The following is a 24,917-nucleotide window of genomic DNA, read 5'->3' on the forward strand; positions in this document are numbered from 1 at the left end:
TTTCTCCGCATCCCCGCCAACATCTGTCGTTTCCTGACTTGTTAATTTTAGACATTCTGACCGGTTTGAGGTTGCATCTCATTGTAATCACGCAATTCTTTAAGTATGGTAAGAAGGAAATGAAATGAAATTTCTCATTTAATCTCATTCAAGCCTTATCCTTTCTCTGGGAAGATTGCGTTCTGTGTGGTGCACAGAGATTGAAGAGGGATGCATGACTAGTTGGGGAGGAGGAAGGGAGCAAAGTGACCTGGATCAGCAGAACATACTCGCAGCCTGATCTTTCTCATATATCCAGCATTACTAAAGGATAATAATTTTCCTGAATGTGATGAGAAAAAAAAAAAGTAAGGTTGTAGCCTACGACATGAGTATGGTAGTTCCCTCCCAGTGGGCTCGCCAGCAGGGCACTGGAAGCAATTGTAACATAGGGAGACAATTGCATTCGTTTTTCTCTTTTAGTGGGCACAATCCTGTAAAGCAGCAAAACATTTGTACAAATTCCTTTCACCAGGATTTTATCTTTTCTCAACCACCTTCTTATTTCTTCCTGATAGGATAATGTTAAAATATATCATTGCTTTATTCTAATGGTGCATTATGATATTGTTGTTTTCCTTGGGAGAGTTAGCATTTTATTTTTGCCCTCCTTCACTTTGGTGAATGCTTCCTTTATGAGGCACATTTAAAAATCTGTCAGCAAGTTATTTCAACAAGTATCTCTGTGTGTGTGTGTGTGTGTGTGTGTGCGCGTGACACTGAACCGAGCAGGTGTGAGTCAGGGGATATACCCTGTTTTTGCACATTTAGACAGTCTCAGATATTTTATAATTAATCCCATTAAGAAATTTTCTGAGCATAGATTTTTGTTGTGGATACCAGAGAGCACATCCTTAGAGGAAATCAAAGGAGGTATAAAAGAGTGTGAAATACTACATCTCCTATTCACATTTTATGAACATTTATTTTATGCCAGTTTTGTACCAATTTCTTTCATACATCAATGGGTCTACACCCAAACCCAATTCAGATTTTGGAAGTCTTAGAATACTTAAGATGCTAATTCTCTGACGTCTCTTTGGTTGGTATATGACTATGCTTCTTCAGCACTAAGCAGCTGGATGAAAATGGTCATCAGACTCTCCTGAGAGCTGACAATGTGTTGAGTCCAGTGTCACTAACTCTTCAAGATAGCTTTCAGAAACGTGATAATTAACCTAATGCTGATGGATGTCTCAGATTTATATAATACCAAAATATCCTTTTCTTTATACCTTTCCTTGTAGTACTTTAAAGTTTGCATTATAGCACTTTGACCTGTCATTGCTTTGAGACTGTATCTGTCTTTATTTCCAAGTTCTTATCCATTTTAACTATTGTATCATAGAGAGTGATGTCAATATTACACTTTGTACATAGATTACTCAATTGGATAACTTGTTAAAGTGTTTATTCTGATTAAAATGTTAATAGTGGAAAGAGCCGAGATGCCCTTCAACAGATGAATGGATAAAGATGTGGTCCGTATATACAATGGAATATCACTCAGCCATCAGAAAGGATGAATACCCAACTTTTGCATCAACATGGATGGGACTGGAGGAGATGATGCTAAGTGAAATAAGTCAAGCAGAGAAAGTCAATTATCATACGGTTTCACTTATTTGTGGAACATAGGAATACCATGGAGGACATTAGGAGAAGGAAGGGGAAACTGAAGGGGGGGAATCAGAGGGAGAGATGAACCATGAGAGACTGTGGACTCTGAGAAACAAACTGAGGGTTCTAGAGGGGAGGAGTGGGGGGATGGGTTAGCCCAATGATGGGTATTAAGGAGGGCACGCACTGCATGGAGCACTGGGTGGTATACTTTACTTTGGTAATGTGTGAAACAGAAATCTGCAAAAGGAAGAGGGAAGTGTTGGCCACTGCATTTGAAAGTTCTAATTCCAACTGAGGGTGCAGGGCCAATGAATTTTTGCAGTTCCTGATAAATTGGTATGGTAATTTTAAGCATCTTTTGGGCAAAAGTCAAGCACTGTGATTGAATGGTGTTGTTTTCAGGTTCTCTCTGATCAAGTATTTAATTGTTTTACTGCCACACAAAAACACAAAAACCAAACATGTAGCTTTTAAAAATACATTAGAGGTAATTCTGACACAATGTTTATATAAAGAACTAGTGATGTTATTTTACCCGTAATTGAATTATTTGTATAAGTACATTCTAGGTCATAACTTCCTATCTCTGAATGTATTTTCTTCAAGATTATGTTGTATTCTGTTTTATTGCATGTGAGGTATGTGCAAATCCAGTTGTGTAGAATCATGACATACATATTTACGATAAAGTCTCTCCCTCTGTCGGTATCTCTGTCTGATTCTTCCTGATTGCTCTGCCTCTTTTTCCCTCACCCCCATTCTCTCTAAAATGTATGTGTGTTTTTATAGCACTTTAAGTCCTGTTAAGCTCAGACTGAAAGGTCTTTTATACCTATGACTGATGCAACACAAAGTCCATTATTTGATTTTTTGTATATTAAACCATAATGATTTCCTTTTTATGATAATGTGGAACTAAATTAGTATAAGCTATGTAATTTCAATGAGTACATCATTTATTCAATAGTTATTGATGAAATCCCATGGCCATGTCTTATGATAAATCCACACCCCCCCCACCAATTTTTTTTTTTTGAAGATTTCTTTTAAAAATTGCTAAATGCTTGGGACTCTTGCCTGGCTCAGGTGGTGAAGCGTCCAACTCTCGATCTTGGCACAGGTTGTGATCTCTGGGCGGTGAGACCGAGCCCCATATTGGGCTCTGTGCTCAGCAGGGAGTCAGAGCTTGCTTGAGATTCTCTCCCTCTGCTTCTGCCCCATCCCCTGCTTATGTGCTGTCTCTCTATCTAAAATAAATCAATAAATCTTTAGAAAAAAATTGCTAAGTGCTTGGGTTTTTTAAAGATTTTATTTATTTATTTGACAGAGAGAGACACAGCGAGAGAGGGAACACAAGCAGGGGGAGTGGGAGAGGGCGAAGCAGGCTTCCCGCGGAGCAGGGAGCCCAATGCGGGGCTCGATCCCAGGACCCTGGGACCATGACCTGAGCTGAGGCAGACGCTTAACGACTGAGCTACCGAGGCGCCCCAAAATGCTTGATTTTTGTATTTTTTTTAAGATTTTGTTTATTTGATAGAAACGAAGAGAGAGCATGAGCCAGGGGGAGGGGCAGAGGGACAGGGACAAGCAGACAACCGCTGAGCAAGGAGCCCGGTCCCAGGACCCCGAGATCGTGACCTGAGCTGAAGGCAGACGCTTAACCAACTGAGCCACCCAGGCGCCCCCAACTACACTTTAAGTACTTGGTTGTCAAGGGACACTTCTATCACTGCAGAAAGTTCTATGGGACGGTGATATGTGAGCTCTGATATGAGGGGGAATTCAGTACTTCACAAATCAGAACACAGCAGCTATTCGGCCAAAAGTTCTCACATTTATTACTGAACCAACCTACTGGTGTAGAGGCACAGTAACAGACAAATATCATTTCCCTGATAAAACATGTCTATTGGCCAGGTAGGAGGGATGTTTACAGAGCGATAAGATAGGAACACGTGAACTTCATGCAGCTTAAATATGTGTGCCAGTGATGTGTGTCATCTCATGATGTGCGATGCCTTATAGACCCAGCCTGGTTCTCCAGTGCCTCCTCCTGGAGTTGTGCCTGATTTTATTACCAGTTTTCATCCAAATCCACTGGGGAATGGGACAATTCTGCTTTTGTTTCTTGGCCAGGAATCACTTGATCCTGCTAGTCTTGTGAGAAGACATGCGAGGAACAGTCAACCACACACACCAGGATGGTGGCAAAAAGGAGAAAGGAGCTAAATATTTGGTCTTGACAGGAAACATGTGCTAACAGAGGATGGAACAGAAAAACGGCACTCTTTCACCGGGTTTATCCCGCTGGGTTTCTCTGAGTGGCCTCAACTGGAGCTAGTGTTCTTTGTGGTTCTTCTGATCTTCTATGCATTCACTGTGCTGGGAAACACCACCGTCATTGCATTTTCCCAACTAGACCCACGTCTTCAGACTCCATGTACTTTTTCTCTCCAACCTAAGCTTTCTGGACCTGTGTTACACGACCAGCACTGTCCCGCAGCTCCTGGTTCAGCTCAGGGGAGCAGACAAGTCTATCTCCTTTGGTGGGTGCGTAGTTCAGCTGTTCCTCTCTCTAACGTTGGGAGGCACAGAATGCATTCTCTTAGGGGTCATGGCATTGGACCGCTACAGAGCCAACTGCAAGCCTCTGCAGTACGTGGTGATGATGCACCCCCATCTCTGTGCCCTCATGGCTTCTGCATCCTGGTTCCTTGGTTTTGCCAACTCCTCACTGCAGACAGTGCTCATCTTCCTTGTACCACTTTGTGGGAGAAATAAACTAGATCACTTTTTTTGTAAGGTCCCCTGGCTACTCAGGCTTGCCTGTGTTGGCACCACTGTTTATGAGTCAGATGTCTTCTTTGTCACTGTAATCATTCTCCTTATACCCGTGGCATTAATGACATTCTCCTACAGTCAGATTGTCTTAAGAAGGTCAGCTGCAGGGCAGAGGAAAGTTTTGGGACATGTGGGTCCCACATCACAGTGGTCTCTCTGTTCTATGGCATGTCCATCTACATTTTACCAAGCTCAAAATGACTGGGCAAAACCTCAAAGCACAGGCTTTATTTATGCCCCAAGCACATATTGTACATCTGCTTCAAGAACAAAAAGATAACTTAAGAAAAGCCATGGTAAACATAAAGATAAGAAAAACGAAAGAACCTCTTTGGCTTCCCTAAGGTTAAAGTCATATCAACTTGCACACACTGAAAACATAAGAACTCTGTAACTTTCTGGAATGTTCTTCCTCATGATGATGTGTAACTCTGTATGTAAAACAAAACAGAACAAATATATAAACCTGACCCAAATGTTCCTTCCCCAGAGAACTCCCTTCTTTGTGAAGATTGTGTCTCCCAGGCTGCTGTCCTGACTTGGGTTTGAATAAAACCCTCTTCCTTTCTCTCTAAAGTATTTAAAAAGTTTTGTTCATTCAGTGTCGACAATAACAATGTTTTCTTTTTAAGTGAAAAATAAATGTTCCTGGTTCACAACTCCCAGGGCACAGAAGGGCGGCTGTTCTTCATCCTGGAGCTTCCCTGCAGAACCAAGCATATGTATATATATATTCCAGCATAAACGGGCTCATCCTAGAAGGATGCTTTGAAGGTCCAAGAAGCACTATCCACTCCATGGGTGAGAAAGGAAGGTGAAGCTCTTCCTGCTTTGAGCATTACTTTTTGGGTTTAAAACTGCCTTGGAAATGCGTGAAACCATTGCATTTCCTAAAGCCCAAGCCTCGGAAGGTCCGAGTGCGGCTGACCTCGCGGGGGGGCCAGGAACAGCTCTGCAGGCAGGGTTGGTGCGGGAAGGGAAGGGGCAGGGCTCTGGGGGTGGTCTGCAGCTAGAGGCTCTGCGGAAGAGTCCGGCTGTCTTTGGGGGTAGGCCTGTTCACAACCCCGCCCATGCCTGAGCCGCCAAGCCGGGTGTTGGCTTGAGGAGGGGCCTCCTGGACCACCTGCCGTCGCAGGGAGCCGCGGGCGTGGGGGCGGGTTGCCCGGTAGAGGCGGCATCCAATGGGCTCGGGGCACCACCCTCCCCCGACCAATCACCGCGTGGGGGTGGAGCTACCTCTGCGGGCGGACCCGGAGCTGCCCCGGGATGCAGAGGTGGGGCAGGTGAAGAGGCGCTCTGACAGAGTTGACCCTGTGGAGTTCCCGGCTGGGTGAGAGCACTGTGGGCCAGTGTGGGGGTCCCGGGGATAAGGTGCGCCCTGGGTGGGAGACGGGGTCTTCGAAGGGCGTGGCGACTCAGATGAGTTTTCTTTTTCCCTTGAAAGTCTCTTCTGCCCGATGTTGGTCAACTGGCTGTACCCCCAGACCCGTGAACTCCAGGGACCCGCTCACCCGAACTTTTGTGGGATGGGTTGCAGACATTTCAGGGTTTCCCGCGTTCCCCAGGAAGAGTGCACGTAAGGACCGCACACAGTCCCCAACTTCAGCGCGGTGCCCCCGTCCCCTGGCACAGAGAGTGCAGGTAATGGACCTTGAGCAGCTCCCCAAGTTAAGCAGGGTGTCCCCTGTTCCCCCAGGTACAGGTGTGGCGCTAACAAGCCCCAGAGCCGTCCCCCAACTTCAGCATTGTGCCCCACGTCCCCGGGGGATGGTGGTAATGGGTTGTCAGGATCGTGCATGAGGGTCCTCCAGGTGGGGGCCTGGCGGCTGGAGTAAACCAGACCCCACTCAAGTTGCATGAGGAGCAGACGATTTGAGGTGTTCATTTGGAAGAGTAATTTCGCTTTTCCAAAAATGTCAAAGTCATTGGTCTACTTTAGAACCAAGATAATTACTACTTAAGAAACAAGTATGTGTTTCCCCTTCCCCCAGAAACCGAAGCAGGTGTGCAGGCCATAGGTCGGAGGTGCCTTCTCATCCCCACCTGACAGCACTTCTCTGCTCTGGCTCCAGGAGACTCAATGTTTTGAACATCAGCCTGTGAGTCAGTGATGCAGCATTTCACAGGACATCAGCGTTCAGAGAAAGCAGCAGGTGCATTTGGCACAATGTCATCTTCATGTCAGGACTGGAGGTAAAACTTCTCATGAAACCCAAACCTCCTGGGCTTTCCTCTTTTCTCTTCTTGAGCCACAAAGCAAAACTTAAGTAGCTGTTAGCCTTCTGAATTTGGTGCAAGAGTTACTTAATTTCCCTGCAGGTAGAGCATTGCAAGGTATAACATTTTATCTGTTCATTTATTGCTTAGAAAATGTATTCTGAATATCTGTTTCCTAGAAATAACTTATTAGAAAGGGAAGATGAAATTTACTCTTTGTGCCTCTTTACATTTAATTTGTTCATTAATAGCGTTTATTCAACTGGGCCTAGGATATTGGTTTAGTGTCCAATATATGGAGTTAGGTGGCTTTTTGTCGTCGGATACAGACTTGGATGATGTCTTGTCATTTATCAAAGGTGATGTTCATAATTGATTAGTCTTTTCATCAAAAGAATTACAGTTAGGGTAGAGGGAAAATTCAAAATTATTCAAAGTAGCCTTTTACCATTTTAAAGTTGAACTTGACTTTCAAGTTTTACTAAATGTATCATCTAGATATTTTGAGGTGCCATATTTTCTCTGTAGTTTCTTTGGTGGTGGAGTCAGAAGGAGGGTCTTTGGGAATTCTTCTGGATAGAGGCATGCTGGTGGCTTCAAGGGGCTTGGCATCAGGAGCCCTGGGGTGAATTTTGGAACTGCTTGCCTGATGCTGGGTCAGTCAGGTCATCCCACAGAGTTTCTGTTGCCTTCTTATGAAATTGCTGGCAGATAATGTTCTGCTTAAAGGGGAACCCTCCCACCCTGTTGGTGGGAATGCAGGCTGGTACAGCCACTCTGGAAAACAGTGTGGAGGTTCCTCAAAAAGTTGAAAATTGAACAACCGTATGATCCAGCAATTGCACTATTAGGTATTTACCCAAAGGATACAAAAATGCAGATTTGAAGGGGTACAGTACTGTGATGTTGATAGCAGCGTTATCAACAATAGCCAAACTATGGAGAGAATCCCAAAGTCCATGCACTGATGAATGGATAAAGAAGATGTGGGGTACATATATATATATAATGAAATATGACCCAGCTTCAAAAAGAATTAAATCTTACCATTTGCAAGGATGTGGATGGATCTAGAGTGTAGTAAGCTAAGCAAGATCAGTAAGGCAGAGAAAGACAAATACCCTATGATTTCACTCATATCGAATTTCAGAAAGAAAACAGATGAACATGGGGTTGGGGAGAGGCAAACGAGGAAACAGACTCAACCTTAGAGAACAAACTGAGGGTTGCTGGAGGGCAGATTGTGGGGAGAAGGTTATATGGGTGATGGGTATTAGGGAGGGCATTTGTTGGGATGAACACCGGGTGTTGTATGCAGGTGAGGATTCACTAGATCCTACACCTGAAGTGAATATTACACTGCATGTTAAATAACTGGAATTTAAGTAAAAGAAGAAAAGAGAAAGATAATGTTCTGCTTCATGAAGAGTGAGGTAAAAATGTAGTGTTTTTGGCTGTACTATTCTGTAGATGATAGTTTTAAAACACCCTGTTTTAGGATACACTAGTTTCTTATTGCACAAGGAGTCCTTGGAAGGCTGCAATGAAAGATTTAGATCTCAGAGCATGTTCATGTTCCATTGATCTTTTACTTACAGTTTGCCCAGGTGGGAAGGTAAGTGGAGAGAAATACGACAGAAGGGGAAAGTAGTGAACCATTCATTAGGTAGCCTTCCACCTTTCTCATGAAAGCCTTGGGCCAGTGTCATTTTGGAAGAAGAGGGGAGTCCTGGAGCTCTGCAGCAGATGGGGGCGTTCCAGGTCTGGGGAAAGCTGACAGGGGTCCCGGAGGAGAGTTGAGTGCATTGAGCAGGAGGGCGTGGGCAGGGCGGGCTCCAGGGGTGGCTGTGGGTCTCCCGGGTGAGAGTGGTGACAGGTGGAGGGCCGTGAGGAGGTTCCTGGCCGAGGACAGGTGAGGCCCAGGTGGAGAGCTGGCCGAGCACCTTCTTCTGTGCCACCAGCCTCACCCAACACACACCACCTCATCGTCTGTCCCTGTCACTCCAATTCAGGACTTCTCAGAGTAGCCAGGCTGAGATACTTGTTTGTGCTTCTTTCTTTGCATATGTGTGAAGTTTAAAAACTTAGATGATGGAAATGACAGGTCATCAGAACATCTGTTACTTTTTAATTTCCTGCTCTTCTTTCAATCACCAAAGTGAATCATACCTGCTAGTGGAAGGGACTATCTGCGTGTTTTTATTTCCCATTTTAATTAAACAATGAGAAAGCAATCTTCTGAAATATTATAAGAATCCTTTGTGAGTGTTCATGTTTTCCTCTTCCATGAGCCACATTCCGATATTAGAAATTATGTTTAAGGTAAACACAGCCTCAGAGCTGATACAGGGTGCGGTGGCCTTTGTGAGAGGGACACATGGAGGAGTGTAGGTTCTTCAGGAGCTTGGGGAGTGGCTCATTGTGCTCCCAAAGGAAATCGAGCCCCCTGTTAGCCTTCGCCAAGGGGGCTGTTTACCTGGTGGTCCATCCTGGGCTCTGGAAGGCTTGACCCCGTGAGTCACTTGCAACTTGAACAGGGTAATTTATGAAGAAAACAGAAGGAATCCTGGAGGGTGCCTGCATCCTTTGTACTCAGACAACTCCACGTAGCAAAGGAACTCATCACCAATGAGGCGTGTCGGGATCCCTGAGGGAAAGGGCTTGGCTTCGTGGGCTGAGGTAGTGTCTTCATCCTTATCTGGACCACAGCCATGTTGTGTGGCTATGGAGATCCAGAGCCTTATGTGACTATGTCATTATTATTATTATTATTATTATTATTTGAAGAAAGCAATATAGACACTGACTTCGAGATACAAATATCAAAAGGAAAAGCACAAGGTCAAATATGTATACAATGATTGAACTTGTGTTATTTCTCATTAGCATGGGTAATGTAGGGCTGCCCGTATGAGAAAGACCAAGGAATTATATTTTGATAGAAGTGTGCTGTGCACACGTAGTGTTTTATTCTATCATTTGCCTTATTTCTCTGAAGGGAAAATGGTGTGGTGACTGGAGCTTGGTTTCCGACTTTAAGGAATGGGAGATAAGTGAATTGTAAGAGCAGTGTTGATGCTGACATGGTGCTCAATGCCCAGTGAGCGAAGGTTTGAAGCTCGGACTTGGAAGCGTTGGTGTTCAGCGAGGATGTTGTCCGAGTTTCCAGCACATCGAGTCACTTGGCTGGTGTGCCTAATCGGGCCAGTTCCTGCCTTTCTAAGGGCAGCTTGGAAGTGGCTTGAAACCCTAGGATATTTGTGAAGTGGTCTGCTTGGGACACCTGTGTGGGCCAGTGTAGACACCACCCAGGGAATTCCAGAGCTAATGATGAGCACATTTGTGAGGCTGGAGTTTGCTTCTCTGTGAGAAGCATTGATGTGGAGTGGAAAGAAGTCTCTGGGTCTTATGACTCACTGTGTCAGCAGGTCTGAGCCTGGCGGGGTAGTCGGATCAGATAGCTGGGAGGTTGTGATGCCGTGGTGGTAGACCGTCGCTCATGATGGGCAGGCCAGCTTGCTACGGGGACAGGGACTGGGTTCTACTCCCTGGCAGCCCTCCTGCTGCAGATGTGATAAGAGAGTTTCTTCCTGTTTGGTCTCGAGCCCTCAGTTCAGCAAGGTGGTTGGTGGGAAGCAGCCCACAGGCAGCATTATCGATTCTTGCCCAGTGTGCCCCCTGCTTCCTCGGAGGAGGCACAACAGATGTCCTCTGCCTGGTGTCTGTGAATTCAGCCAGCTGAAGCACTTCTTAGAACCACACCCCTGAGAAATCCTCTCTCCATGTTCCTGTGCTGTGTGGAAGAGGTCACTTTTCATTTGGGAACTGAAATCTTAGCTCCTCTGTTTGGATCTGAGGCCACACAGGACACCAGTCTCCATGAAGGTCTAGTTCCAAGTGGAACCTGATGTGTGAGTCTGAGGGCGAACCTGGGCACCTGCTGACCCTCCTGCAGGCTCCTTCCTGAAAACTGTGCAGCAAAGCCTGGTTTTTGATGATGTCACAGGAAAGAGGGACAGGTGCCGCACTCTGCCTGACCGCAGGAGGATTCTGGACGTCAATCACAGGTGATTGGTGCAGGGAGGAGAGATGTCTGTTTCCCAGGACCTTGGCCAGAGGGAGATTTGGATCCTGGGATGGGTCTCTGCTCAACTTTCTCGGATGAGCTCCCTGGGCAAGGGAAGGAAGTATGTGTGCTCACCTGTAATTGAGGAAGGTGTCTGGTTTCAGGTTTCAATTGCAGGTGGATTCCTCATATGGCTCATTTTCCTGATGGTGTTCAGGATGCAGTAGGTGGACCCCCTGGTCCTGGGCATCCTGGCTGTGCAAGGGAAAAGGAGCCCCAGGGCTTTGGACCAGGAAATCAGAGGGAGTCAGTGGTGAAACCATCAATGTAGGCCTCCATTTCTCCCCTGTCGAGGTGGACTGGTGACTGTGATAAATGCTATGGAAATACAGAGCAGGAGACAGGGCTGCGGCGCTGAAGGGGAGGTGGGGGTGGTGCTTGCTATTCACACAGGGGCGAGGTGGGACTTCACTAGGAAGGTGATCCTTGAGCCAAGATCTAACAAAGGTGAGTAATATCACATCAAGAGCATTCTAAACGGAAGATAAAGAATGTGCAAAGGCCCTGGGGCAGTAGCATACCAGGTATTTCCAGGAGCAGCAAGAAGGCCCTGTGGCCACAGAAGACAGCTTAGGACATGACCTCAGGTGACAGAGGGAGATAGAAAGCCATTGCAGGGCTGTGACCCCATGGTACCGTTTCACTGGGCCTTCCTGGCTACAGTGTTGAGAACCGATGACAGAGGTTGAGGATGTGCAAAGGAGGTCCATGATGAAGCTTTTCCAGGAACTCAGGAAAGAGATGGGCTCCAGTGTGGACCAGACAGGTGGCCTTGGAAGAAATGGTTAGTCCTATTCTGGGTACATATTGAAGATGGACCTCACAGGATTTGCCAATGGGTTAGATATTGGGAATGGGAGACAGGAGGAATTGGAGTAACTCCCAGCTGTGGTTGGTTGTCCTGAACGAGGGGAAGGAGGAGGTTTCTGAGGTCATCTGTGTTCCCCATGCTGAGGAAGGTGCCTTTCATGGTGGATCTGCTGATGTTTGTGTCCTGGAGATCATTTAACATCTACTCCCTCAGCAGCTTTCAAGTACAAGTATCCCCCACTTTTTTAAAAGTTCACGGTAAGACACTTGGCTTTTTTGAAAGATCTACATTATTACCCAGCTTCAGTAACAGGAAGAAACCTGAAGAGAATTTCCCTCTTATGTAAAAAGTTGAAAAGTGAGCACTGCGTTCAGCATCTGTTTTGCGGGGAGCCACTGCGGAGGCGGTGTGCACCACAACCAGCTCCTTCCTGGAAACCACTCTTCGTGTCCAGCCCCCAGTGCTTTGAATTGTGTCTGTGAGCATCTGCTGTGCTTTACCTCCATTTATTTTGGGCATCCATTAGGAAGTTGTGTCCTGAGGCCTAAGAAAAGCCAAAGAGAAGTCATTTTTGGAGTCTGAGCATGCTCACTAATTTTTCTGTATAAATGAATGGTAATTCCTCATTTGGTTTATACCATTCCTGCTGTGAATGATTTCCTAGGAACACTGTACTTTCAAAGTGGGGGAACCTGTACCCCATCCTGCAGGGTGAGCTTTAGTCTCCATGCTGCACAGAATGTTCCATGACTTACGGATTTTATCACTCAAAATATTGCACCTTTGACCACCTTCCCCCGTCCCCCCCCCATCCACGAATCTGGCAACCACCAGTCTATTCTCAGTATCTATGCATTCAGTGTTTGTTTTTCCATGTGGAACGTCCATGAACATCTGGTACTTGTCTTTCTGTGTCTGAGTTACGTAGCATAATGCTCCCAAGGTGTCTGTTTCTATGTCTGGCTACTGTGAAGAATGCTGCAGTGAACATGGGAGTGCATCTATCTTTTTGAGGTGGTGTTTTTGTGTTCTCCAGATAAATCCACTCAGTAGAGCAATTCCTGGGTCATGTGGTAGTTGTATTCATTTTTTTCAGGAACCTCCATACTGTTTGTCACAGGTGCTGCACCAATGTACATTCCCACCAACAGTGCACAGGGTCCCCTTGTCTACACACCCTTGACCACACCTGGTGTCTGTCTCTGGGACGAATGCCTTTCCAACAGTTGTGAGGTGGTAGCTGATTGCGGTTTTGACTTACGTTTCCCTGACAATGATTAGTGATGTTGAACAAGTTTTTCTCTGTCGGCTATCTGTGTGCCATCTTTGGAAAGTATCTATTCACATATTCTCCCTGTTTTTTATACAGGTTTTTTGTTCTGTTTTGATTTGTATGAGTGTTTTGTGTACTTTGGATATTAGCGTCTTCTCACACATTTGTTTTGCAGATATTTTTTCTCATTGGGTATGTCGCCTTTTAAGTTTTTGCTGGTTTCTTTTTCTGTGCAGAAGATTTCAGATTGATGTCGTCTACTTGTTTATTTTTGCATTTGTTGCCTTTGCTTTTGGTGTCCGATCAAAAAGACTCTGCCAAAACCAAAGTCGAGGAACTTACTACCTGTGTTTTCTTCTCGGCTGTTTATGGATTCATGTCTTATGTTCAAGTCATTCATCCATTTAAAATCTTTGTGTGCAGTGTAAGAAAGTGATCCAATTACATTCTTCTGCATTTAGTGTCCAGTTTTCCCAGTACCGTTTGCTGAAGAGACAGTCTTTTCCCCATTGTATATCTTCTGCTGCTGTGTGGTCAGTTAGGACCACATATGTGTGGGTTAGTTTTTGAGCTTTCTATTCTGTTCCATTGACCTGTGTGTCTGTTCCTATGCCAGTACCATACTGTTGTGGTGATTACAGCTTTGTAATCGAGCTTGAAATCCAGGAGTTTGGGGACCCCACCTCTCTTCTCTCTCTCTTTCTTTCTTCCCTTTTCTTTCTTTCTTTTCTTCTTTCCAGTGAGATTATTTTTACTTAGTTTACATTTGTATTCTAAATGTTTTTCCTTCACTTCTTTTTTTTTAATATTAACATATAAGGTGTTATTTGTTTCAGGGGTACAGGTCTGTGATCCGTCAGTCTTATACAACACACAGTGCTCACCACAACACATACCCTCCCCAATGTCCATCACCCAGCCACCCCATCCCACCACACCCCTCCCCTCCAACAACCCTCCATTTGTTTCCTGAGATTAGGAGTCTCTTATTGCTTGTATCCCTCTCGGGTTTCATCTTGCTTCATTTTTTCCTCTCTTCCCCTCTGACTCTCTGCCCTGTTTCTTAAATTCTGCATATCAGTGAGATCATATGATAATTGTCCTTCTTTAATTGACTTATTTTGCTTAGCCTAATACCCTCTAGTTCCATCCACATCATTGCAAATGGCAAGGTTTCATTTTTTGATGGCTGCATAATATTCCAGTGTGTGTGTGTGTGTGTGTGTGTGTGTGTGTGTGTGTGTGTGTGTATACATACACCACATCTTCTTTATCCATTTATGTGTCGATGAACATCTGGGCTCTTTCCATAGTTTGCCTATTGTGGGCATTGCTGCTATAAACATTGGGGTGCAGGTGCCCCTTTCGATCACTACATTTGTAGTGCAATTGCTGGTTCATAAGGTAACTCTATTTTCAACTTTTTGAGGAGCCCCCATACTGTTTTCCAGAGTGGTGGCACCAGCTTGCATTCCCACCAACAGTGTAGGAGGGTTCCCCTTTCTCCACAGCCTCGTCAACATCTTTCGTTTCCTGACTTGTTAATTTTAGCCATTCTGACTGGTGTCAGATGGTATCTCCTTGTGGTTTTGATTTGTATTTCCCTAATGTCAAGTGATGTTGAACACTTTTTTATGTGTTTGTTGGCCATTTGGATGTCTTCGGAGAAATGTCAGTTCACGTCTTCTGCCTATTTCTTGATTGGATTATTTGTTTTTTTTTTTAAGATTTTATTTATTTATTTGACAGAGAGAGACACAGCAAGAGAGGGAACATAAGCAGGGAGAGTGGGAGAAGGAGAAGCAGGCTTCCCATTGAGCAGGGAGCCCGATGCGGGGCTAGATCCCAGGACCCTGGGACCATGACCTGAGCTGAAGGCAGATGCTTAACAACTGAGCCACCCAGGTGCCCCTGGATTATTAGTTTTTTTGGGTGCTGAGTTTGATAAGTTCTTTATAGATTTTGGATACAAGCCCTTTATCTGATATGTCATTTGCAAATATCTTTTCCCATTCTGTTGGTTGTCTTTTGGTTTTGTTGACTGTTTCCTTTGCTGTGCAAAAGCTTTTTATCTTGATGAAGTCCCAATAGTTCATTTTTGCTTTTGTTTCCCTTGCCTTTGGAGATGTGTCTAGCAAGAGGTTGCTGCAACTGAGGTCTAAGAGGTTGCTGCCTGTGTTCTCAAGGATTTTGATGGATTCTTATTTCACATTGAGGTTTTTCATCCATTTTGGGTCTATTTTTGTGTATGGTATAAGGAAATGGTCCAGTGTCATTCTTCTACATGTGGCTGTCCAATTTTCCCAACAGCATTTGTTGAAGAGATGGTCTTTTTTCCATTGGATATTCTTTCCTGTTTTGTCAAAGATTAGTTGACCATAGAGTTGAGGGTCCATTTCTGGGGTTTGTATTCTGTTCCATTGAGCTATGTGTCTGTTTTTGTGCCAGTACCATACTGTCTTGATGATTACTGCCTTGTAATAGAGCTTGAAGTCCAGAATGGTGATGCCACCAGCTTTGGTTTTCTTTTTCAACACTCCTTTGGTTATTCGGGGTCTTTTTTAGTTCCATACAAATTTTTAGGATTATTTGTTCCAGTTCTGTGAGAAAAGTTGATGCTCTTTTGATAGGGATTGCATTGAATATATAGTTTGTTCTAGTAGCATAGACATTGTAACAATATTTGTTCTTCCAATCCATGAGCATGGAACGTTTTTCCATTTCTTTGTCTTCCTCAGTTTCTATAGTTTTCTGAGTATAGATCCTTTGCCTCTTTGGTTAGATTTATTCCTAGGTATCTTATGGTTTTGGATGCAATTGTAAATGGGATCGACTCCTTAATTTCTCTTTCTTCTGTCTCATTGTTGGTGTATACAAATGTGACTGATTTCTGTGTATTGATTTTATATCCTGCCACTTTACTGAATTCCTGTATGAGTTCTAGCAGTTTTGGGGTGGAGTCTTTTGGGTTTTCCACATAAAGTATCCTATCCTCTGCAAAGGGTGAGAGTTTACTTCTTCTTTGCCGATTTGGATGCCTTTGATTTCTTTTTGTTGTCTGATTGCCGAAGCTAGGACTTCTAGTACTATGGTGAACAGCAGTGGAGAGGATCATATGGTTCTTGTCCTTTCTTCTATTAATGTAGTGTATCACACTGATTGATTTGTGGTTGTAGAACCAACCTTGCAGCCCAGGGATAAATCCCACTTGGTCGTGGTGAATAATCCTTTTAATGTACTGTTGGATCCTATTGGCTAGTACGTTGGTGAGAATTTTTGCATCCATGTTCATCAGGGATATTGGTCTGTAATTCTCCTTTTTGGTGGGGTCTTTGGTTTTGGGATCAAGATAACGCAGGTCTCATAAAATGAGTTTGGAATTTTTCCTTCTAGTTCTATTTTTTGGAACAGTTTCAGAAGAATAGGTATTAAGTCTTCTTTAAATGTTTGGTAGAATTCCCATGGGAAGCCGTCTGGCCCTGGGATCTTGTTTGTTGGGAGATTTTTGATTACTTCTTCAATTTCCTTGCTGGTTATGGGTCTGTTCATGTTTTTCATTTCTTCCTGGTTCAGTTTTGGTCATTTATATGTTTCTGGGAATGAATCCGTTTCTACAAGATTGCCTAATTTGTTGACGTATAGTTGCTCCTAATATGTTCTTATAATTGTTTGTATTTCTTTGGTGTTTGGTGTGATCTCTCCCCCTTTCATTCACGATTTAATTAATTTGGGTCCTTTCTCTTTATGATAAGTCTGGCGAGGGGCTTATCAATCTTATTGATTCTGTCAAAAAACCAGCTCCTAGTTTTGTTGATCTGTTCTACTGTTCTTTGGCTTCTATTTCATTGATTTCTGCTCTAATCATTATTTCTCTTCTGGGTTTAGGCTTTATATGCTGTTCGTTCTCCAGCTCCTTTAGGTGTATGCTTAGGTTATGTATTTGAGAACTTTCTTATTTCTTGAGAAAGGCTTGTAGTGTTATATACTTCCCTCTTAGGACAGCCTTTGCTGCATCCCAAAGATTTTGAACAGTTGTGTTTTCATTTTCATTTGTTTCCGTGATTTTTAAAATTATTCTTCATTTCCTGGCTGACCTATTCATTCTTTAGTAGGATGCTCTTTAGCCTGCATGTATTTGAGTTCTTTCCAATTTTCCTCTTGTGATTGAGTTCTAGTTTCAAAGCATTGTGGTCCGAAAATATGCAGGGAATTATCCCAATCTTTTGGTACCAGTTGAGACCTGATTTGTGACCCAGTATGTGATCTATTCTGGAGAATGTTCCATGTGAACTAGAGATGAATGTGTATTCTGTTGCTTTGGGATAGAATGTTCTGAATATATCTGTGAAGTCCATCTGGTCCAGTGTGTCATTTAAAGCCTTTATTTCCTTGTTGATCTTTTGCTTAGATGATCTGTCCATTTCAGTGAGGGGTGGTGTTAAAGTCCCCTACTATTACTGTATTATTGTCAATGTGTTTCTTTGATTTTGTTATTAATTGGCTTATATAAATGGCTGCTCCCATGTTAGGGGCATAGATACTTGAAATTGTTAGATCTTCTTGTTGGATAGACCCTTTAAGTAGGATATAGTGTCCTTCCTCATCTCTTATTATAGTCTTTAGTTTAAAATCTAATTTGTCTGATATAAGAATTGCCACTCCAACTTTCCTTTGATGTCCATTAGCATGGTAAATGGTTTTCCACCCCCTCACTTTCAATCTGGGGGTGTCTTTGGGTCTAAAATGTGTCTCTTGGGCGCCTGGGTGGCTCAGTTGGTTAAGCGACTGCCTTTGGCTCAGGTCATGATCCTGGAGTCCCGGGATCGAGTCCCACATTGGGCTCCCTGCTCGGCGGGGAGTCTGCTTCTCCCTCTGACCCTCTTCCCTCTCATGCTCTCTATCTCTCATTCTCTCTCTCTAATAAATAAATAAAATCTTAAAAAAAAAAATAAAATGTGTCTCTTGCAGACAGCATATCGATGGGTCTTGTTTTTTTTTATCCAATCTGGTACCCTGTGTCTTTTGATTGGGGCGTTTAGCCCACTTACATTCAGGGTAACTATTGAAAGATATGAATTTAGTGTCATTGATTTGCCTGTAAGGTGACTGTTCCTGTGTATTGTCTCTGTTCCTTTCTGGTCTATGTTACTTTTAGGCTCTCTCTTTGCTTAGAGGACCCTTTTATTTTCCTTTAAATTTTTTTTATTGCTTAGAGGACACTTTTAATATTTCCTGTAGGGCTGGTTTGGTGTTCTCAAATTCTTTTAGTTTTTGTTTGTCCTGGAAGCTTTTTATCTCTCCTATTTTCAGTGACAGCCTAGCTGGATATAGTATTCTTGGCTGCATGTTTTTTTCGTTTAGTGCTCTGAATATATCATGCCAGTCCTTTCTGGCCTGTCAGGTCTCTGTGGATAGGTCTGTTGCCAATCTAATGCTTCTACCCTTCTAGGTTACAGACCTCTTGTCCCCAAGCTGCTCTCAGGATTTTTGCTCTGTCTCTGAGACTCGTAAGTTTTACTATTAGATGTCCCGGTGTTGAGCTATTTTTATTGATTTTGAGGGGGGTTCTCTGTGCCTCCTGGATTTTGATGCCTGTTCCCTTCTCCAAATTAAGGAAGTTCTCTGCTGTAATTTGCTTCAATATACCTTCTGCCTCTCTCTCTCTTTCTTCTTCTTCTGGGATCCCAATTATTCTAATATTGTTTCATCTTATGGTATCACTTCTCTCTTGAATTCTGCCCTCGTGATCCAGTAGTTGTTTCTCTCTCTTTTTCTCAGCTTCTTTATTCTCCATCCTTTCATCTTCTATATCACTAATTATCTCTTCTGCCTCATTTATCCTAGCAGTTAGAGCCTGCATTTTTTTTCCCATTCAATACGTGCCCTCTTTAATACCCACCACCAGGCTAACCCCTCCCCCCATCCCCTCCCCTCTGGAACCCTCAGTTTGTTTCTCAGAGTCCATAGTGTCTCATGGTTCGTCTCCCCCTCAGATTTTCCCCCATTCACTTTTCCCTTCCTACTATCTTCTTTTTCTTTTTTTTTTAAACATATGTATTATTTGTTTCAGAGGTACAGGTCTGTGATTCAACAGTCTTACACAATTCACAGCGTAGAGCCTCCATTTTTTATTGCACCTCCTTAATAGCCTTTTTGATTTAGAGTTGGTTAGATTTTAGTTCTTGTATTTCTCCAGCAACAGATTCTCTAGTATCTTCTGTAGTTTTTTTCAAGCCCAGCTAGTATCTTTATAATCATTATTCTGAACTCTAGTTCCAACATCTTACTGTCTGTATTGATTAGGTCCCTGGCAGTCGGTACTGCCTCTTGTTCTTTTTTTTGAGGTGAGTTTTTCCGTTTTGTCATTTTGTCCAGAGAAGAATAGAGGAATGAGAGAACAAAATGCTAAAAGGGTAACAATGACCCTAGAAAAATATACACTAAAACCAGAAGAGACCCCAAACCTGGGGGAAAAGAAAATTAAAAAGGAATATCAGGCTGGTGAATAGAACAGAACAACGCACTAGATTTTGGTCTGTTACAAGAAACTGCCTCCCAAAATATTAAAGAAAGAAAAACTTATATATATACAAAAATAAGGGTAAATATGATGAAGGGGTGGAATATGATTGAAAGATGAAAATTAAAAATTTTTAAAAAAGTTTTAAAAATTTAAAAAAATATTGTTTTTTTAAAAAAACAATATTTAAAATAAAAATAAAAAAATAAAATAAAATAAAAATAAAATAAAATAAAAAATAAAAAAAAAGAAAATGTGATCAGGCAGGAGACTAGAACAAAGCCATACACTAGATTTAGGGTATATTTTGGTCTGTTAGAAGACCAAATTTTTTTTAAATTTTTTATTGTTATGTTAATCACCATATATTACATAATTTGTTTTGGTGTACTGTTCCATGATTCATTGTTTGTTCATAACACCCAGTGCTCCATGCAGAATGTGCCCTCCTCAATACCCATCACCAGGCTAACCTATCCCCCCACCCTCCTCCCCTCCAGAAACCTCAGTTTGTTTTTCAGAGTCCATCATCTCTCCTGGTTCGAGAAGACCAAATTTTTAAAGAAAATTTAAAGAAAACTTGTATGTATACAAAAAATAAGATTAAATACAGTGAAGTGATAGAATAACTGTAAAAATGAAAATTAAAAAAGATTTTAAAAAAGGAATTGATAAGATGTTGGTTGAAAAAGGGAAGAACAAAAATAAAAAAATAGAAAAAGAAAAAAATAAAGAAAATTTTTAAAATTAACCTTGAAAAACTAAAGAATCATGGGAAAAAAGCCATACATTCTATGTGCTATATTCCCCTAGCGCTGGAGTTTTGCCATTCTCATCGATCGGTAAACTTGGTCTTGGCTGGATGTTCTTGCTGATCTTCTGGGGGAGGGGCCTGTTGCAGTGATTCTTAAATGTTTTGCCGAGGCAGAATGGCACCACCCTTGCCGGTCCGGGCTAAGTAATCTGCTCGGGTTTGCTCAGTAGCTTTTGTTCCCTGAAAGCTTTCTGTACAGTTTTGGAGGACAAGAGTAAAAATGGTGGTCTCCCAATCTCCTCCCCAGAGAAGCCAAGAATTCGGGGCTCCACTCCTCACTGAGCCCCCAGAGAAAAGCAGTCAATCACCCCTGTCTCCCTGGTTTCCAGCCACACTCTGAGCTCACCTGGCCTGTGACCAAGCATTTCTGTCTCTGGCACACGACCCCATTTGGAGTCTCCAAACCCAGCCGATTCCTGCAGGAAGGAAGGTGAGTCTCCTAGGATCTGCCACTTGTCGTGTCCCTGCTGGAAGAGCAGTGGCCTGATTGTGCCACGGATCACGGTTTATGGCAACCCTGAGCTGAAAGCCCACTCCTTGCCTCTGTCTCTGCAGCCGGCTTCCCTGCTCCAATACCTGGGAGCTCTGCCACACTCAGGCACCCCTGGTCTTTCTGTGACCCCGAGGGTCCTGAGACCACACTGTCCCAGTGAGGGTTCCGCCCCCTGCTTAGCCACTGGAGCGACGTCCCTCAGCGGAGCAGACTTCTAAAAATTCTGATTTTGTGCTCCACTGCTCTATCACTTGCTGGTTGCTGGCTGATGGAGGCCCCCTCCCCAGCTGTCTATCTTCCCATATATCACCTTGGATTCACTTCTCCTCATGTCCTACCTTCCAGAAAGTTGTCACTTTTCTGTTCATAGAATTGCTGCTATTCTTTTCTTCGATCTCCTGTTGAGTTTGTAGGTGTTCAGAATAGTTTGCTAACTATCTAACTGAATTCCTGGGACCAGATGAAATTTAGATCTACTCCTCCTCTGCCATCGTGCTCCTCCTCTGGAACATTAGACAAGTGTTTTGAAATCCTTGAACAGGGAATACTCTTCAACAATTGCATGAAATACTGCCACAATTACAATGATTTCTGGATGCCACTCTGCTACAAATCTGCCATTAGATCTCCAGATTATTATAAAAGGATATAACTCAGGAACGGCCAGATGGAAGAGATGCATAGGGCAAGGCAGGGGGAAAGGGTGGGGAGCTTCCAGGCCCTCTCTGCGTGAGCCACGCTCCACAAATCTCCATGTGTTCACCATCCCAGAAGCACTCTGTTATTGATCATTTGTATGTCTTCTCTGGAGAAGGGTCTATCCAAGTCTCTTGTCCATTTTTAAAATTTTGATGTCCTTTGTTGATGAGTTGTAAAAGCACTTTATATATTCTGGATAACAGACTCTTCCCAGTTAAATAATTTGCAATTTTTTCTTCCATTCTGTGGGCTATCTTTTTGATGTACAAAGTTTTCTAATTTTGAGGAAATTAAATTTCTTTCCTCACTTGTGATTTGGTGTCAGATATAAAAGCATTGCTAAATCCAAGGTCATGAAGATTTATCCCCATTTATTTCTTCTAGAGTTTATAATTTTACCTCTTACATGTAAGCCTTTAACTTATTTTGAGTTAATGTTTATATGTGGTGTGAGGTAAGGGTTCACTTTCGTTCCTCTGCACGTGGATGCCAATTGTTTAGCACCCTTCATTTAAAAGACCATTCTCTCCTCAATGTAATGTTGTCCAGCCTTGTCAAAATTCAATTGACCATAAATGAATGGGTATATTTCTGGGCTATCAGTTAAATCCCACTGATCTGTATGCATACCTTTATGACAATATCACCATGTTTTATTTACTGTTGCTTTGTATCAAGGTTTGAAATTGGGAAGTATGAGCTTTCATCTTTGATTTTCTTTTTCAAGATAGTTTTGGCTATCTTGTGGTCCCTGATTTTCCACATGACCTTAGGATTAGCTTATGTGTTTCCTTCCAGAGGCCTCTGTGAATTTTACTGGGAACCACATTGAATCTGCACACTGCATTGTGTACTATTGCCACCTTATCAATAGTATGTCTTTTCATCACCATGGGGTGATGAAATTACAATTATTTAGGTTTTCTTTATTTTAATCAGCAGTGTTTTGTAATTTTCAGTGTATAAGACTGACACTTTAATTACATTTAGTACTAACTATTCTGTCAATGTTGATGTTACCAAAAATGAAATTGTTTTCTTAAATTCCTTTTTGGATGATTCATTGCTAGTATATACAAATAAGAGAGATTGTATATATTGATACTTTGTCCTTTAACTTTGCTGAATTAGGTGACTAGCTGTAATCATTTTTTGTTGATTCTATAGGAAGCTTTCTATATAAGATGTTATCATCTCTGGTGTCTGAATAGACATAGTTCTACTATTTCCTTTCACATGTGGATACCTTTTTTCTTGCCGCGTTTTTCTGGGTAGAACTTTCAGTACATTATCGAGCAAGAGGTGAAAGACAGAATCCTGGCTTTGTTCGTGATTTCAGAGTACGTTGTCAATCTTCAAAATTGAGCATGTTCTTTGCTGTAAGTATATTGAACAAATTACCCTTTATTCCTACTTTGAGTGTTTAATCATGAACTGACATTGGATTTTGGTTAGAAGCTTTTTTGCATCAATTAATATGATCACATGTTTTTATGTAAAAGAATATTGCAGTGTATAACATTGCTTGGATTCACTATGTTGAATAATCTTTGAAGTTTTGGTTAAGAGACACTTGCTTATGGTGCACAAGATATTTATGTCCTCTTGGTTTCATATGACAATTATTCTGATGGGGTTTCATACATCCGTTTTATAAAAGATATAGGAATGTATTTTGGTGATTTTTTAAAGATTTTATTTATTTATTTGAGAGAGAGAGAATGAGAGAGAGCACAAGAGGGAAGAGGGTCAGTGGGAGCCACAGACTCCCCGCTGAGCGGGGAGCCCGATGTGGGACTCGATCCTGGGACTCCAGGATCATGACCTGAGCCGAAGGCAGTCGCTTAACCGACTGAGCCACCCAGGCACCCTATTTTGGTGATTTTGTGATGATTTAATTCAGATTAGTGTTCGTGGTTTAAAGAGTTTTGGCTGGGACTACAGAAAGGATTCTCCAGAGACTGGGCCTAGAGGGATAGGGTTATATATATTTTCAGGGTAAGGAACAAAATTGAGGGTAAAGAGTTAAGGTTAAAGTTAGAGTTAAAAAGGGTTGGGGTTAGAGGTTAGAGGGTTAGGGTTAGGGTTTAGGGTTAGGGTCTCCCTGTCCTCTGCTGCACAGAGCCCATCTTCCTCTGGTAACCAGAGTTATCTTTTCGGGACATAACTTTTGAATCTTTCTGTGGTCTGCTCCCCTCCTGCCTGTCCTCTCCAGCCTCACCTCTCCCACCATGGCTCCCCCTTCTGTGGTCCACCCAGGTGTGTGGTCGCCCCACATCTGTCCACGTCAGGTGCCTGCCCCCCTCCCCCAGCTGGCCACCTGCACCTCCCACAGGTGTCCCCATCTCAGGAGAGGGAAACACCAAGTCCAGACCCTTGGAGTCCTCTGGGACTTCTTGCTTGCTACCAACTGTCCCAGCAGTGAAGTGGCTACTGGAGGACATTCAATGTCCAAAACATTTAAAGGCATACGTGAGTCTCTGCTGCCTAAGGCAATGGATAACAGTTGGGGCAAATAGAAACCAAGCAGAATCACTGGAGGAAGGGCTGAGGAATAAGGAGCTTTAGGGAAGAAGGGTCTGGAAGCTCTGACTGCCCCTACCTGACCTTCAGATGCTCCTCAGTTACTCCTGTGCCTCTGGTGTCTTCCTGGAACCCTGACATGGCTGTTTTCAGACAGCTCGTCCAGCGGTACCCTCAGTTTCTGGGAGGGGGATTTGCTGGAATCCGCAGTGTGTCCTGCTGCCCCACCGGGATCGCTTTTTGAAGGTGCATCGTCGGGGCCATCTGAGGAGCCAAGACTGTGGATCTGTGGCCTGGAGGGATTCTGAGCAGAGCTGATGGGATGGGAGGGCTGCAAGGCCCAGAGGCAGGTTTCCAGAAAGCCGATTGGGGTCCCCGGCATCCTACCTTTTTTGAATCAAAGTCCTGAGATCTTTAAAATGCCAGCAATGGGGGTGCCTGGGTGGCTCAGATGGTTAAGCAGCTGCCTTCAGCTCAGGGCATGATCTCAGGGTCCTGGGATCAAGCCCCGTATCAGGCTCCTGACTCAGCGAGGGGTCTGCTTCTCCCCCTGCTCATATTCCCCCCCCCCATCACATGAATAAAAAAAAATTAAAAATCAAATGCCAGCAATGTTACAGCATGGGCCAGAAAAACAATTTCCCTGTGCACCCAACAGCACCTAAACTATTGGCCATTTCTTGTCACTTGAGCTGAGTACAAAGGATTCGAAGTTGGGGCTTGAGGGGGGGTCCTGGGCCAGACTGTATTTGGGGGACAAAGTCCATCAGACAAGCTTGTGCTGGGCCTGAGGAAGGGGTCTGTGTGGAGACCCCAGCTGCAGGCACTGCTGTCCAGTGATGCCCCCTCAGTCCACCCCAGTGCACCTGGTGCTTGGGGAGCACCTGCCCCCTCCTCTCTGCAGAGGGCTCTCTCCTGCACCAGGTGCCTCCTCTCCT

At 43.4% G+C, this 24,917-nt stretch overlaps 1 long non-coding RNA gene and 1 pseudogene across 1 annotated transcript; both read left to right on the forward strand.

Moving 5' to 3' along the window:
• Positions 1–3,928: 3,928 nt before the first annotated feature.
• Positions 3,929–4,704, forward strand: LOC141370207 (olfactory receptor 2B8-like; annotated as a pseudogene).
• Positions 4,705–6,601: 1,897 nt separating this feature from the next.
• On the forward strand, positions 6,602–24,286 carry LOC141370221 (uncharacterized). Its single transcript, XR_012374091.1, has 3 exons — positions 6,602–6,696; positions 22,732–22,835; positions 24,226–24,286. It is a non-coding gene; the product is annotated as an uncharacterized lncRNA (long non-coding RNA).
• Positions 24,287–24,917: the final 631 nt, after the last annotated feature.

This window comes from Callorhinus ursinus, unplaced genomic scaffold (genome assembly GCF_003265705.2).
Source record: "Callorhinus ursinus isolate GAN/ISIS: 27379988/994484 unplaced genomic scaffold, GSC_fseal_2.0 scaffold28, whole genome shotgun sequence".
NCBI lineage: Eukaryota > Metazoa > Chordata > Mammalia > Carnivora > Otariidae > Callorhinus > Callorhinus ursinus.